The sequence below is a fragment of the Taudactylus pleione genome, unplaced genomic scaffold, assembly GCF_031769625.1.
Source record: "Taudactylus pleione unplaced genomic scaffold, aTauple2 ptg000504l, whole genome shotgun sequence".
Taxonomy (NCBI): Eukaryota; Metazoa; Chordata; class Amphibia; order Anura; family Myobatrachidae; genus Taudactylus; species Taudactylus pleione.
Genome location: NW_028284906.1, coordinates 297,288 through 314,608, shown reverse-complemented (window position 1 = coordinate 314,608; position 17,321 = coordinate 297,288).

The window sequence follows — 17,321 nt, the reverse complement described above, 5'->3', positions numbered from 1 at the left end:
GTCCGGTTCCTCTCAGTTCCAGTTTGTGCTATAGTCCTGTCCCAATCTAATTCCAGTTTGTGCTACAATCCGGTCCCATTTGGTGCTATATTCCAGTCCCAGTGTTTTTTTCCAGTGCAATAAGAAAAAGTTATTTTAGCTGGTTCTCCCCTTCTGGAATTAATGTGACTGAGTGGTGTGTTGTGTGGTAATAACGGTAATGAGTTAGACTTTAAAGATAGAGATTTGTTGAATGTGACTTTGACCACCCCTCAATGGTCTGAGGACCTCATTCAGAGTCGGTCGTTAGGTCCGCTCTATCGTAAGGGAAAAGGGGCCAGATATGCAAATGAAGCGATCGCAAGATGCGTCGCTAAGTTGGCTCGCAAGCTGAACGAGCGAGGGTAAGAAGCGGCCGTAAGTCTAAAAACACCCCCCCATTGCGATGGCAACACACGTCATCTCTGGGGATATAATGATTAATCGAGTCCATCGGGACCCATCGGAGCTGCTCGCAGAGCTTAAGGCTGACCATACCCTCACTCAAGCACTACGATCTAGTCAGTGTAAAAACCAACCATGTCACGTGTGCCATGACACTACTTTTTTAATTATGCACTCCCATTAAACTCCGTTTGCATAGTCAGGCATGCCTGCGTTTGGATCTCCACTCCCCCGTTCACAAGCACCTTCCCCTGTTACCTCCCTCAAACGGCTCATTCTGTCACTCAAACTAACGACCTGGCTGTGCTCAAGGAGAGAGAAATTTCCGATCGCAACAGCTAGTTTGCGCACGCGCATTGCGAATCTTATGCATGCGCAGTTTAGTGAACATCGCTGGGTACGACCGAGCGGCCGCTTACGACCGACTCTGAATGAGGTCCTGAATCTTTTGACACCCTGTTTGACTCCGTAGCTGCTGGGAAGTTTATTACATCATCATTGGTTTGGGAAATTTCCATTCCCATCAAGGCTCTGTCTAATCCAGTCTATCTCACAGCGGTGGACAGGAGCCGCATTCAATGAGGTTTCGTTACTCATTCCACTACTAGAGCTTCCAGTTATTCCCAAAGCTACTCATCATCTTGTCCTCGGTCTTCCATGGCTACAACTTCATAATCCACAGTTTGATTGGCCTACAACACAGCTTAAGTCATAGGGTGCCTCTTGTTTCCAGTCTTGTTTGTCTCGTGTAGCTCCTCTACATTTAATCCAGTCTGGCCTTCTTTGATCATCTTTGATACACAAGATGGCCATTACAAATATTTAGTCATGCCATTCGATATTTGCAATGCCCCCGCTGTATTCCAGCACTTTGTAAACAAGATTTTCCCAGACATCTTGTATCTCTTACTTAGACGACATTCTTATATTCTCCAGAGACCTGGAGTTCCATCGGCAGTAAGTGAAAGAAGTTCTGCAGCGTCTTCGTGTCAATCATCTCTATGGTAAACTGTCCAAGTGTATCTTTGAAGTGCCCGAAATTCCATTTCTAGGCTACATTATTTCCAGGAATAATCTTAAAATGGATCCTGAAAAGTCAAGTGCCATTCGAGACTGGCCACAGCCCTCCACCTTGAAGGCAGTCCAGCGATTTTTAGGATTCGCTAACTATTACCGCAAGTAAATAAAAAAAAAATTCTACTGTGGTAACCCCGATGACAGCCTTAACAAAGAAGAGAGCCAATCCTTTGCACTGGTCTCCTGAAGCCATCTCTGCTTTTCATGTTTTAAAACAAGCTTTTACGTCTGCACCAATACTCTGTCAGCGTGATTTGGAAAACCCATTCTTCCTTGAAGTCGATGCTTTGTCTGTGGGAATAGCTGCTGTCTTCTCACAGAACATGGAAGACTGGAAGCTTCATCCATGCAGGTTTTTCTCCCAAAGATTTTCTCCTGCTCAGAAAAATTATTCAATTGGTGACCAAGAGCTCTTAGTCATCAAATTAGCCTTAGAGGAGTGGTGATACCTTATTAGAGGATGCTAAACATCCCATCTTGCATCATAAGAATCTGTTGAATTTAAAGTCAGCCCAGTGTCTCAACCCTTGGCAGTTTTACTGGGCCTTATTCTCAAGGTTCAACTACAAAATCACCTTCTGCCCTGGAATCCAAAATCGTAGGGCAGACGCTCTAACATGTGTCTGCTATCCATCAGGAATCTTGTCCTATTCCCAATCCGCTTTCATTTGCCAACACCCAGGTAGCCCCTGTACCATCACCTGGTAGGATGTTCGTACATCCAGAACGCCACCAAAAATTGATGACATGGGCTCATGAATCCTTCTTCGCTGGTCTTCATAGGCGACATTTTATGTCTCCATAATCTCCCGAAGGAAATTGTCTCAGACAGAGGTGTAATTTGTGGCCAGGTTCTGGAGAGCATTGTGTTCTGCAATTCAAGTCTAATTAAAATTCATTTCAGCATATCATTCCCAAACTAATGGGCAAATGGGGACTCGAGAAAGTGTGCTGTTGGCGAGCCCCCAGCATGGTGGTGGTCTCAGGGGCCTGGTGCTCCAGTGATGTTCCCGCCAGATCCGGACACTGGGCGCTATTCTCCAATTGCTGCCGGACTACTGTCCACCTGACCACACCGGCCAATCACTGTGTAACCCAGGGTATAAATCTCTTTCTCTGACAGCATTTTGTGCCTGAGTTTTGTAGCTACTAGATGTCCAAGGCTCCAGCTCCCTGGCTAGCTGTCTGCAGTACACCTGCTGATTCCTGCTGTGGTCCCAATCCGGCTCCAGTGTTTGCTATTGTCCGGTCCCAATCCGGGTCAAATTGGTGCTACATTCCAGTTCCAGTCCCAGTGTTTATTTCCAGTGCACCTTTCTCCCCGTTCTCTCCTGCTGTATAACATCATATACATCCTTCATCCATGAGGAAGAGCTACATACGTCCTTCTCTACTCCAAACCTCCCGAGCTATCAGTGACCAGGTATCTAAGTCTCTCCTTGGAAGTCCAGAACCCGCAGTCCTTACATACAGGAGCTGGTGGATGCCCTGACGTCTTCTTACACTGGCCAACGCCTTCGCCCCGATGGGTTTACAATGTCATATTACAGAACCATTGGACAATCGCTGCCCCTAAAATACTTTTGGCCTTGTGCAGCTCAGCCCCCCTTTTTCCCTCTGTGTATGTGTGTATGTAAGGTACATATGAAGGCGATACCCCTTCTCCTGGGCTAGAACTCCTCCCACCTGCCCCAGGTGATTATATTGGTATGGGTCTTTTACATTGCAGTACTCACATTTATTGCTCTATTACAGGTAATTTATAGATAAATAATTGTGTGTCAGTATTAGGGATGTTAGGGACTCACCTTTTGAGGTTCATCGTGACCTGGTAGGTGGGCAAACATGTACTAAGTAACCTAACATAAAAAATACCATGTTAATTGTTGGAGTATATTATAAATATTATGATCATTAGAAGTCTTAGTGATTATAGTGAGCACCTGCATCTCCCCTTTTATCGGCTGTCTCGTTCCCCTGGCATGCAAACATTACTGGAAATAGTCTATCAGCCACATCCTCTGACACTTATTTAGTTCTTCCATAAATATAAACATTCTATATCTGAACATACAAATCATTTGGTTAGCGGATACAATTTATACATGTATACAGTGGATTATAAGTCTACAGATCATAACACATACTGTTACTAATACCATTGCTAATATGCCCATTCTGATATTAAATGAGCTTTATCATTACACCGACCCCTACATGGTAACTGGAGTGTACTGTTATTGGTGTCCTGTGTCACGGCCAGGGTTTCTCGGCATGGTAGTCACCGGGTATTACCTGTGAGGTCGTTATGGCGGGGGTTCTCTGGCAGCGGTGCTAGTGTTTGGCGAGGGGCATTGGCTGCGCGTGGTTCCGTGCGGGCACATTGTCACTAGGCCTGGTGAGGTCTGGCGGTGTTTCCGTTCCATTGGCATGGGCGCCGCCATCTTGCCTGCGGCCATGTGATTCCGGCTGTCCAATCCTGGTAGGTCATGTGCTCATTCCAGCCAGTCACAGCGCTGCACTGAGTATTTAGGAAGGTCCAGAGCCTGCCTTCCTTTGCCAGTGCAACGTGTTTCTCAGCTGCGGCTGAGAGTACCTGTGCTTTACCTGCCTGCTTGTATATGCTCCTAGCCTGAACCTTGCCTGCTCCAACCTGCTGGACTTACCCTGCACCCTCCATATACCTTCTTACCTGACTAAGGGCCTGAACCTGCTGTTCCCTGCACCTTGCCTCACACTCTAACTCCCAGCTGGACTTCATTACCTCTGCCTGCATTCTGTTACAGCTCACCAAACCTGCATTCAGTTACAGCTCACCAAACCTGCATTCAGTTACAGCTCACCAAACCTGCATTCAGTTACAGCTCACCATACCTGCATTCAGTTACAGCTCATCATTCCTGCATTCTGTTTTCAGCTCACCATACTTATTTACTGGACTGTTCCTGCCTGTCACTATCTGGACATTTCCCCATTAACCCCCACTACAGTTATCAAGTGCACTTTAGTGCTATACCTGGACTTTTTCATTTGCCATTCCCATGTCTTCTAAGTCACTTATTAAAAACTCCACTTTTTCATTTAAGTCTGCTTCTGTGTCTGCTCCTATCACCACCCCGGGTCCACAACAAATACAGAACCTCACACCCTGTAACAGTGATGTGACCCATTACTGCAGATTAGGGGATAATACTAAGTATCATGTCTGGCCGAGATGCCAGTCACTGGGGAGTTTAGCCAGTTTTTCTGACACGGATGTTGACGAAAGACAAACACAGGAGTAAAAACGAAATTAAAACTGCAAGACAGGTGTAAAAAAAATAAAGTTAAATACACCATCAGCCAAACTCCTAAGTACTTTCCATAGGAAACAATACTTAATGAGAATTTACCAAGAATCGTGTTTTTAAACACATTCCGAAAATCACTAAACTCAGGTCAAAACTAGGGATGTGCGCCGACCCCTGTGTTTTGGTTTTGGATATGTACCTCGTGTTTTGAGATCTGGATTTGGTTTTGCCAAATTCGCCCCTTGCGTGTTTTGGTTTTGGATCTGTATTTTTTTTTCAAAAATGTATAAAATCTGCTAAAATCACATTTGTTTTTATTTTGTTCCTACAGTATTATTAACCTCAATATCATTAATTTCCACTCGTTTCCAGTCAATTTTGACCACATCACAGCTCACAATATTGTTTTCATTCGGTTTAGGCCCAAAATTTGCACCAAGCTGACTAAGCTAAGCGGCAACAGTGGGCGGCACAAACACGTGGCCGTTCAACTTCCAACATGGCACATAAGGAAACATATTTTCATTAATCAAGAGGTTTGAGGGAGTTGTAGTATGTATGTAGTTGAAGGCAGGGAAAGGAAGATCTGATTAGTAGTAAATTTCATTTCATTTTTTTTATTCTGAAGCAAATTTATGAGGGAGGAGGGAAGGCATTTACAAAACATATTTTACTCATTCACATCAGTCCTTGCCCCAGAAGAATCCTTGAGCACTATGCCTGCTGCTACTGGGAGTGAATTTTCATCCCAGAAGGGGACCAGGAAGACTACTAGTAGTACTTTAAAAAACAATTAACTGTTAATCCTTTGCAAGGGGGAGAAAGTATGACAGCAGTCACCCAGTTGTACAGCGGATCACTGATGCCATAACATCTATGCTGGTATTAGATGTGGTCCAATATCCACCAATAATGAAGTGGGTTTTAGACAGTTAATTGAGGTCTTGTGTCCCCGCTACCAAATCCCCTCAAGATTCCACTTCACTAGAAAAGCAATTTACCAACCTGTACAGGGGCATTAAAAAAAAACGTAATTTGTGGCCTCTAAAATGCTGTTGTACCCATTGTCCACTTAACCACAGATATGTGGACAAGGTGAACAGAGCAAACTTAGGATTTATGGTTTAATCATACGTTGTGTCTTCTCAATGGACACAGATCTGAAGAAATGTAAAGAGCTGTTGGTAAGCAAATTGTCAGCTTAAATGTCACTTGAGGCAGCGATGGCTTCTCCTTCAGTTTCTCCAGCAAGTGCATCTGCTGAGAAAAAAAAACTAAACTTTCCCCGAAAAAAACCACTGGTGATTCAGATGAGTCAGCGCAACCAAGTTTTTTTGTCTTGTGCCCAGGCATAATGGGCCACAACTGTTTCATCCACTAGTGCCTAATTTACACAAACATTATCCTCATCATCAACATCCTTATTAGCGTCAGCTACACAAATATCCTACTCATCCTGGTGCACTTCCATAGAACCAGCCTCAATTTCTATGTCAGCATGTTCACTTGTGCTTACATCATCATAAGAGGCAGAACCACCAGTCATAAAGGCCAACGCCTTAGCCTTTCCTTTCCACTTTATGTGATGAAACTGTCTTTCTCCAGCTAACTTTCCCTTTGATGTCTTTTCTTAACCACTGTAAAAGATTGGTTCTTGATTTTAGATGCCTTTACTTAAGCCTGTATGACCTTGTGTATCGGCTTTAGTAGATTATGTAGATAGACTAGTATCGTCATGACTGGTGGCATTGGCAGAAGCCCCAGCACTAGTATGTGGTTCCTGCTCTCCTCTCAACTAATCGGTCTCCATATCAACAAACACGAATGGAGTGGGGGTACAGCACATGTCAATTTGTACTAATTTTAAATATTACACTGCGGTATCAATGACCTACAGTGTCACAAGATTTTTTATGAATAAGAATAACACACTGCGCTGCCACTTAGTGTCACAAGATTATTTGTGAATAAAAATAACACTGCGCTACCACTTAGTGTCACACAATTATGAGTAAGTATAACACACTGCGCTATGATTTATAGTGTCACACTACGTGGATGATAAATGATAAACTGCGGTCTGGCCGGCAGTGTCACCAAACAATAACGCAGCTAAGTTGCTAACACACACACAAAAAAAGCACTTTTATTTTTTTTTAACACTGCTGAAGAGCACCCCTGAATGAGGCAACAGGCGCTTGATGAACAACACAGACAGCACCCCTTCTTTATGGACAACAAAGCACCCCTTCCAAGTGCGGACAGACCACCTGCAGAGTCACAAATACATGGACGATAAATTGTGGCAATGTCACGAACAATAAAAGCTGCAGCACCCACTGAAGGTAGCCCCCTTTATATACTGCAGCCTAAACCCCTTTATGGACAACACAGCAGCAGTCTTCAGCCCAAGACCCCGACTGGGCACACACACTGAATGACTGACTAGTACTACATGTCTGCTAGCTTCTCTCCACAGCCGGAGTGAAAATGGTGCAGATCGCGGGGACCTTTATATAATCCAAAACCTGCGAGAATCCAACAGCGGGAGGATGACTTGTTTTCTGATCCGAGTTGCATGAAGTTTGGCTGGGTACGGTTCTCGGAGAACTGGACCTACTCATCTCTAGTCAAAACACACTGCCCTGTGAGCCGCATGTTTGTAGAAGGCTGCACAGATCAGTAATATCTGTGCAGGCTTCTGTGTGTATGTATAGTATAAGAAAATGTTAAAAAAAAAAAAAAAGGCGGCCTCCCAAAGCATAACCAGCACCAGGCTTTTTGAGCCACTCATAATTCATGAAATACAGGGGGAAAATGGCATGGGGTTCCCCTGTATTTCTATGGGAAACACCATGACTCCGCCATCATTTGGCAAGTACTGTACTTAGAGTACAGTGCTATTGTCCGTGGGCATGGGTAATATGTTGTTTTATTTTGCAATGTCCTGGATTGCCTAAATGGAGAAGAGGACCGACTGCCACCATGAAGTAGTGTGAGTGATTGTGTATTAATCTAATACCACATTCGGTGTGTGTGTGTCATGTTGTCATATTTTCTTTGCAGTAAGACTAGAAGTGCCAGCAGGCCCTTATGTCTCAGAATGTCGGCACTTGCGAATCTCTAATTGCCAACATTCCGGGACCAGTAGTCCCACTGTCATGGACTATATTTATTCTATTTTTGCACAATTGATCCTGCACCAAAGGTACTTGGAGTGTAGAGAATAAACCTGGGCTGTCAGCCTGGGGTATACTTGGCAGGGGGTTCCCCCTTTTAGGGGTGGGTCTATTTCCCATGGAATCCCAGTCCTAAGCTGACTAGTTAGGAGATTTAATGCTTTGGCCAGGGGACCCTGTGAATCGTGTCTCCTTGCTGTGACATTAACCCTCAGCTAGTTAGAGCTGGTGGATGGTAATACAGGGGACCCCCTATGTATTGTTTTCACTGTATTTACTAAACTGGACTGGTACAAGAGCTTGATGCTGGTTCATTGAAATATGGGGGACTCCCAAGCTGCTTTTTCCCATATTTCCTAAACCAGTACTGGCTCAAAAAGTGTTTGTTGGTGCATTTTATATGTAATATCCTAATGTTATAGAATATTAATATTGATTAATTACCTGCCCAGTTCCCACCTCTTTTTAATTAAGTGCAGTTTGGTTGTTTGTTGTAAACCCTGCTATATGCATAGGGCAACTTACACTGTCAGTAATGAGTAATACACTGAAGATGCTGCAAGGTACAATGTATCATTTTGTGGTAATTCTGGGTCTTTTAACTATAGTCTTTATTGGGCAAAGTAAACTTGTCATAGGGAAAACATTCATATTACCATGTATTTTATTTCCAGCACATGGATGTAACAGCAGGAATGTCTCGGAGGAATTTTCCATGCTCTCTCCAGATTGTGAGATAGAAGGCAACGACATCACAGGAGATTCCCCACGAGAAAGCCCCATTATACACCCAGTACATCACCGTGCAGATGTGTCATCTAATCCCTCTACTCATGGGGAATGTTCTCCTGATAACTCTGTTATTGGAACTTTTAATACAGATAAAATATTTCCCTCTTCCACAGACAAAGCTAAGGCAGGAGAGAGGCCATTTCCATGTTCTGAGTGTGAGAAATGGTTCACATACAAATCATATCTTGTTAGACATCAGAGAAGTCACACAGGTGAGAAACCATTTCCATGCTCTGAGTGTGGGAAATGTTTTACACAGAAATCAGATCTTGTTATACATCAGAGATGTCACACAGGTGAGAGACCATTTCCATGCTCTGAGTGTGGGAAATGTTTTATAAATAAATCACATCTTGTTGCACATCAAAAAAGTCACACAGGTGAGAAACCATTTCCATGCTCTGAGTGCGAGAAATGTTTTATAGGGAAATCATCTCTTGTTATACATCAGAGAAGTCACACAGGTGAAAAACTATTTCCATGCTCTGAGTGTGGGAAATGTTTTATAAAGAAATCACATCTTGTTACACATCAGAGAAGTCACACAGGTGAGAAACCATTTCCATGCTGTGAGTGTGGGAAATGTTTTACAGATCAATCACATCTTCTTAAGCATCAGAGACTTCACACAGGTGAGAAACCATTTCCATGCTCTGAGTGTGGGAAATGTTTTTCACAGAAAGCACATCTTGTTATACATCAGAGAAGTCACACAGGTGAGAAACCATTTCCATGCTCTGAGTGTGGGAAATGTTTTATAAATAAATCACATCTTGTTACACATCAGAGAAGTCACACAGGTGAGAAACCATTTCCATGCTCTGAGTGTGGAAAATGTTTTGCACAAAAAATAGATCTTGTTACACATCAGAGAAGTCACACAGGTGAAAAATTATTTCCATGCTCTGAGTGTGGGAAATGTTTTATAAAGAAATCACATCTTGTTACACATCAGAGAAATCACACAGGTGAGAAACCATTTCAATGTTGCGAGTGTGGGAAATGTTTTTCAGATCAATCACATCATCTTAAGCATCAGAGACTTCACACAGGTGAGAAACCATTTCCATGCCCTGAGTGTGGGAAATGTTTTGCACAAAAATCAGATCTTGTTAAACATCAGAAAACGCACAGAAAAATGCAATGTCCGTGAACTGGGAAACCTAAAATAACAATATTCCAAATGTTCCAAAGGTGTGAAATGTTCTCTACAGAAAAAAAGTGTCTTTTTTTACCATATTCTGTTATACACTAAGGGGCTTATTTACAGATGGACATGAGCATTATTCCTCATACATAGAATATGCCAGCAAGAAAATGTATACTTCCTTATGTAAAAAAACAAGGAGAAAGAAATGTCCTCTTTGTTGGCGCACTGAGAATGAGTATAAAATATAACTTTTAATTCATTAAGATAAAATGTAAATAAACTTTTAACGTGAAATATGAAAACAATTGTGAATATTAAAAATAATAAAATAATAAATAAATGTGTGTGTCATTATTGTCCCAATGGTAATAAAGATGTCCTAAGATCCTCGTTGTTATTATGTATCCAAATTGCACTAAGATCCTAATAAGGTAGGTGAATAATTCAGCCTGTATGAGGTAATGTATCAAGAAAACTAACTTGTGTGCTACAAAAAAGTATCCACTGTATAATAATTCTCTAGCAGTTGAACACTGTTCCAATTTCAGTAACCCTGAGTATAATCATGCAACCATATCTTTGGCCAATAGATGTCACTATTGTATAAATAATCATGTACTGAAATGGCACTGGTTATTGAAAAAGTGCTAACATGGTCATGAATTGGTATTAACTCAAACTGATATCCCTATAAATCACTATACTGGAATAGGACTCTGATAGAGCGGGGATTTAATCAGTTATATCGCTGCTAGCCTCCACATTATATTAGATAAATCTAGCACTGGGTATTCACCAACAGCACTTTAAGAGTTAATCATAGTGTCTGCTCAGTATAGATATTCTGATTTAATCTAAGTAGCACAATGGTAACTTGAAGTGATGCTGGCATGTAATGCGTTCGAATATAAAGATCTAATTCTGCTGTCCAGCACACTACAAAATAGATCTATAAAATAGGCATTCTTGACTAAAACGGCACGTTAGGGTAATCTAGATAAATATATTCAATCACCACTGGTATATACATCACGTCTATATGAACCATATGCTGAAGACATGCACAGTATGTCATGTATAGATATGTATATATATATATAAATTGGGCGTTATTCTAAACAGCACACACTATGTTCTAGTTTGAACAGCACAAAGGTATAATTGAAGTTGCTATGTGCTACTGACATGCACACTACCAGTTATATAGAATATCTGCATATAAATGTGAAGCGCTGTTCTAAGCTAGCGTACTGTTAATAGAAGCGCTGTATTATAGTGCATTAATGAAGTGTATGAATTTTAAAGCAGCATGAATGTTATAACATGACATGCACCGTGCATGTTCTATAAGCTGTGTATATCTATACAGCGCTGTTCTGAACAGTGCACATTTAACAAATGCGCTGTATTCTAATTTGAACAGCGTGATAGTGCAATTAGAAATACTGTTGGTTAGGACACTAATGACATGCAAAGTGCATTAATGTGAATCATGTGTCACTAGTAATCACTGGATGTAATATTGGGTATAGATATATATCTATTAAGCACTGCCGATTCTGAAACAGAGCGCTGCTGATAAATGCGCTGTATTGTAATGCCTAAATAAGGTACTCAGCTCTCTAAAGAGTCTAAATGATATACCAGTTAAGTTACTGCTAATTTATTCTGAGCAACATGGCAATGCAATAAGATCAATAGTTAGATTACTAGTAACATACACATTATATTGAGGTGTATGTATCAATAGTTTTGATAACTGAACAACATTGTAGCACAACGAGGATAGGTATGACAATTAAATGGCTAATTTGCTCTGGGAGACACACATCAGAGCAGTAAAAACTACTATGCCGACGTATGTTTCACATATACAAGTTTTTTCAAGGCAACCCGAGTGTGCCGTGGAGTAAATTGATATTGATGCCGACCAGCCAATGAAAAAGGTCCAATATAGTCACATGTTATCAATAACCAATGAAAGGCTCCTAAGTGGGAAACCAGTTAAAAACCCATATTCACACCATGTGTCCTATTTCAGCCAATCACGCTGTATCAACAGAAACAGATGGTAAGTACAAGGGTTTCGTTTATAATTATGAATGAATTCAGCTTACTACTATACACGGGTTGTCAAGATTTATGTCATATATCCTATATCGAGCTAATCATTCTCTTATCTATGGGAACTAATATTAAGCAGGAAATATATGATAAACTACTATGTAAATCTATCAATTATCTATCAAACAAGCAGATAACCTATCTCAAAGAGGAAACAATATATAGTAAGTTCTTAAATTACACATATAACATACTAAATATCCTTATAAATATAATAATAAATTGACAACATATTCAATATGCCAAAATGTGTAAATAAGTGAATAGTGTACAATGTGTAAATGACACATAATAAATGTATGGAAAAAGTGAACATTAATAAGTGAAAAAATAATAAATGAAAAATAGGTACAGTAGGAGGTTGATTAAGAGAGCTCGTCACAATGTCAAATCTCATCATAGGGAATCTGTTGATTCCTAAAAACAAAATTAGGAAGGAAGAACCAGTGAGATATATAGGAACATTTAACAGTAGATGGAAGGACATCAATGATATCTTACAAAAACACTGGCCAGTCCTCATGACAGATCATGATCTGGCAACTGTACTTCCTAAAAAGGTTCAAACAAGTTGGAGGCGATCCAAGAATCTTAAGGATCTCCTGGTTCAAAGTCATCTAACATCTGTTAAGAGATCAATATACCCCACTAAAGGCTCCTTCAGCTGCAAGAGTTGCAAAGCCTGTCAATACATGATTCCAACAAAATTTTTCTATGACAGAGAAACTTAAGAACTATTTTGATCTAATATCTGAAAGTGATGAAGAATCACAAGGAACCTCAGGACGTGATTGGCAAACTGACCTCTTAAACAAAATTTGTTCAAACAAACCAAAACCTGGTGGAATAGAACTATGTTTGATAATTATAATAAAATAACATTACTCCTAGAGGTCTGAGACCCAAACTATTCCCGACTTTTGAACTTGCTACTATTGAATTAAAAAGTGAGTGGGAAAATGGTCTGACTCAGTGTTCTAAAGGATTAATCTCAGTTCTAATCAAGCATGATGAACTCCTTTTGGAGGAGTATGCCAAAGAAATTAAAAGATTGGGTGACAAACTTAAAAAATTTGAAACAATGGAGAGTTTTCAAAAAATGTATAATAAATATAAGAAAGATGTTACATAATTTGAAATAGGGATCATAGAGAGAAAAAAGAAGTTACAGAGAGACAAACTGGACTTTGCCAAAAATAATGTTTACCGATGGAGAAATCAGTCTCAAAGGAATAGATACATCAACCCTACTGACTACCTCAGAAATTGACTCCTCAGAAGGTGAAAGTTCTGCTCAAATTCTGTTCCCAGATAGGAGTAAAACTTTTTAGAATGAACCCCCAAAGAAAACAGGAACTTTATGGGGGTAGGAGATTTAAGACCAGAAGGGGCAAGAGGAGGAGGACGAAGACAAAGGTATATGAGAGGATAGTTGGAGGAACCAAGGGATCTGTGGAGGCACAGGAAATAACTAATTGTGATGAAGACTGTCTCAAGGTTATCAACCTAACAGACAGATCCCTCACTGATGATCAAATTTCTTTATTATCTAAAGGATTATCTTTCTCACCAGTGCAATTACCGGACAGATTTGATTGTGAGAAAGACTTGCAGCTTTTTAGTCTCAAGATCATTTTAAAGAAATTCTTTTGTAATAAACAAGATCAATCACTATCTGATACCACTGACCCCTCCTCTATTGAACTCTCAGAAGACCGATATATGATACAAATTTTGGAAGATTTGGAAGCAGGGGATACCAATATGATGTTACAAGATTTAAGGCTTTGGACCAATTGACTATTAAACCCAAATCAACTTTCTTTCCAGACTCAAAAATCAGTCCCTGTGTCAAAGTCTTTGCGGACTTAGTTTCAAGGGACTTTGATAAATTGTTTTCAGAACAGTCGGATCATCATATCTCAGATAATCTAACGATTAGAGAAAGGTTAACATTAAATCAGATCACCAATTGGCATGACACCATAGAGAAACCCTCTGACAAGGGTGGAAATGTGGTTTTGTGGCCTAGAACTATGTTTGTCAATGAATTAAAGAAACAACTAGGTGAGACTCAATGCTATAAAAAAACTCACCTTTAACCCCACCCAAGATTTTCTCAAGAGTTATAAAAATGTAATATCTCAAGCTTTAGCAGATGGAATTTTATCCAAAAAAGACTCTGAGTTTCTCAGAGTGGATAATCCCAAAGTACTGACATTATATCTTCTCCCTAAAATGCATAAAAACAACCAAATACCTCCTGGTCGCCCAATTGTATCTGGGAAAGGGAGCCTGACTAAGAAAGCCAGTATTTTTATTGATCAATATCTCAGACAGTACTTGTTAACCTTACCTTCTTATGTCAGGGACACAATGGACGTGTTAACAAAACTTCATGATTTAGTTGTAGTTCCAGGAACATGGATAGCCACCTATGATGTAGAAAGCCTTTATACCAGTATACATCATAGAAGAGGAATTGAAGCTGCCAAATATTTCCTGGATATGAGTAGAAATCAAGAACTTAAAACCTTCCTACTTTCATTATTAGAATTTGTATTAAACAAACATTTTTTTTACATGTGATGAGGCATGGCTATGGGCACAGCTTGTGTGCCCACGTATGCCGGCCTTTACCTGGGGTGGTGGGAAAGTGAAAAAGTTTTTACAGAGAATCATGAAAAATACACGGACCATATTTTGATTTATTTGAGAAATATTGATGATATCCTGGTATTCTGGGATGGCAAACATAAACTTCTGGAAGAATTTATAGTTTGAATTTAAAACTCACAGGAGAAGCGAGTCAATCTACAGTTAATTTTTTGGATTTAACTTAAAAATGAATGAAGATGGACAGATTATCACAGATATCTTCAGAAAAACAACGGCGACCAACAGTATTTTACAATTTGGTAGTTCTCATTTACCAGCGACTTTGAGGGGTATTCCCAAAGGAGAATTATTGAGAACCAAAAGAAATTGTACGGAGAAAGAAACTTATTTGGAAAGAGAGGAGCAATTATGTACTAGACTAATTCAAAGAGGGTACAGTAGGAGGTTGATTAAGAGAGCTCATCACAATGTCAAATCTCATCATAGGGAATCTCTGTTGATTCCTAAAACCAAAATTAGGAAGGAAGAACCAGTGAGATATATAGGAACATTTAACAGTAGATGGAAGGACATCAATGATATCTTACAAAAACACTGGCCAGTCCTCATGACAGATCATGATCTGGCAACTGTACTTCCTAAAAAGGTTCAAACAAGTTGGAGGCAATCCAAGAATCTTAAGGATCTCCTGGGTCAAAGTCATCTAACATCTGTTAAGAGATCAACATACCCCACTAAAGGCTCCTTCAGCTGCAAGAGTTGCAAAGCCTGTCAATACATGATTCCAACAAAATTTTTCTATGACATCTCAGGCAGGAAATGGAATAATAACAATTATATCAACTGCAAATCTGCAGGAGTTGTTTATCTTCTGAAATGTCCATGTAACAAAATATATATTTGCAAAACTATTAGACCCCTTAAAATAAGATTATTGGAGCATGCCAATAGTATCAAACATGCTAGACTTGACAGGAACAATTTTAAAACCCTCACCCCTGTAGCTAACCATTTTCTGAGGTTCCATGAGGGGAACCCGAAAGACCTCCGAGTCTTTGGCATGAAACAGATCCAACTTGGAGTGTGAGGTGGAGATCTTGATAAAGAACTCCTGAAGTTTGAGACTAAGATGATCATTTTGATGCAGAGTCTTCACCCCAATGGTCTCAATGAATTCAACAGTTTCTTACCATTTCTATGAAATATTGGAATGATCTTAGATCATATATTTTCTTTCTAATTAACATTTAGGGTAACTCATTATGCAGGACTTATAATTGTGAAACAGTAAATAGAATCTATCCATTAATTAAGATCTGCAGGTTTCTTCTTAAATCCATTTAAAATAAGATTATATTTCTTTTTTCTTTTCCCTTTTTTATTCAGCTACACTTACTTATTTTATTTTATGAGATACTTATATATATTCATAAATAATTAATAAATCAATATGAACTATTTTTATTAGGTTTCAATTATTATGTCAGAATAAATATATTTTACTTGATTATATTTATTCACACTTTGATGTTTATATAGTCACATTATCACAGATTAATTTTATTTTAATTTATATTTTTTTCATCACAATTTTATCACTTGTTTAGGTTCTTTAACCCGCATTCTTTTATTAAGGGTGATCCTAATCCTCATGCCTTTGTCATCACCTTCACTGAAACATCTCCACATATTATTCACTAGTAGCATTTTAATTATTTCTCATCCACATACTTATTTATTAGTATTTTTACTATTTGGTAGATTCTTTCACCAAAAGATGATATGTCATCTGTGCACTTTATTCACTCACTATTGATCTTTTTGATGCATTTCCTATTTAATTTCCTTTTTCATTTATTATTTTTTCACTTATTAATGTTCACTTTTTCCATACATTTATTATGTGTCATTTACACATTGTACACTATTCACTTATTTACACATTTTGGCATATTGAATATGTTGTCAATTTATTATTATATTTATAAGGATATTTAGTATGTTATATGTGTAATTTAAGAACTTACTATATATTGTTTCCCCTTTGAGATAGGTTATCTGTTTGTTTGATAGATAATTGATAGATTTACATAGTAGTTTATCATATATTTCCTGCTTAATATTAGTTCCCATAGATAAGAGAATGATTAGCTCGATATAGGATATATGACATAAATCTTGACAACCCGTGTATAGTAGTAAGCTGAATTCATTCATAATTATAAACGAAACCCTTGTACTTACCATCTGTTTCTGTTGATACAGCGTGATTGGCTGAAATAGGACACATGGTGTGAATATGGGTTTTTAACTGGTTTCCCACTTAGGAGCCTTTCATTGGTTATTGATAACATGTGACTATATTGGACCTTTTTCATTGGCTGGTCGGCATCAATATCAATTTACTCCACGGCACACTCGGGTTGCCTTGAAAAAACTTGTATATGTGAAACATACGTCGGCATAGTAGTTTTTACTGCTCTGATGTGTGTCTCCCAGAGCAAATTAGCCATTTAATTGTCATACCTATCCTCGTTGTGCTACAATGTTGTTCAGTTATCAAAACTATTGATACATACACCTCAATATAATGTGTATGTTACTAGTAATCTAACTATTGATCTTATTGCATTGCCATGTTGCTCAGAATAAATTAGCAGTAACTTA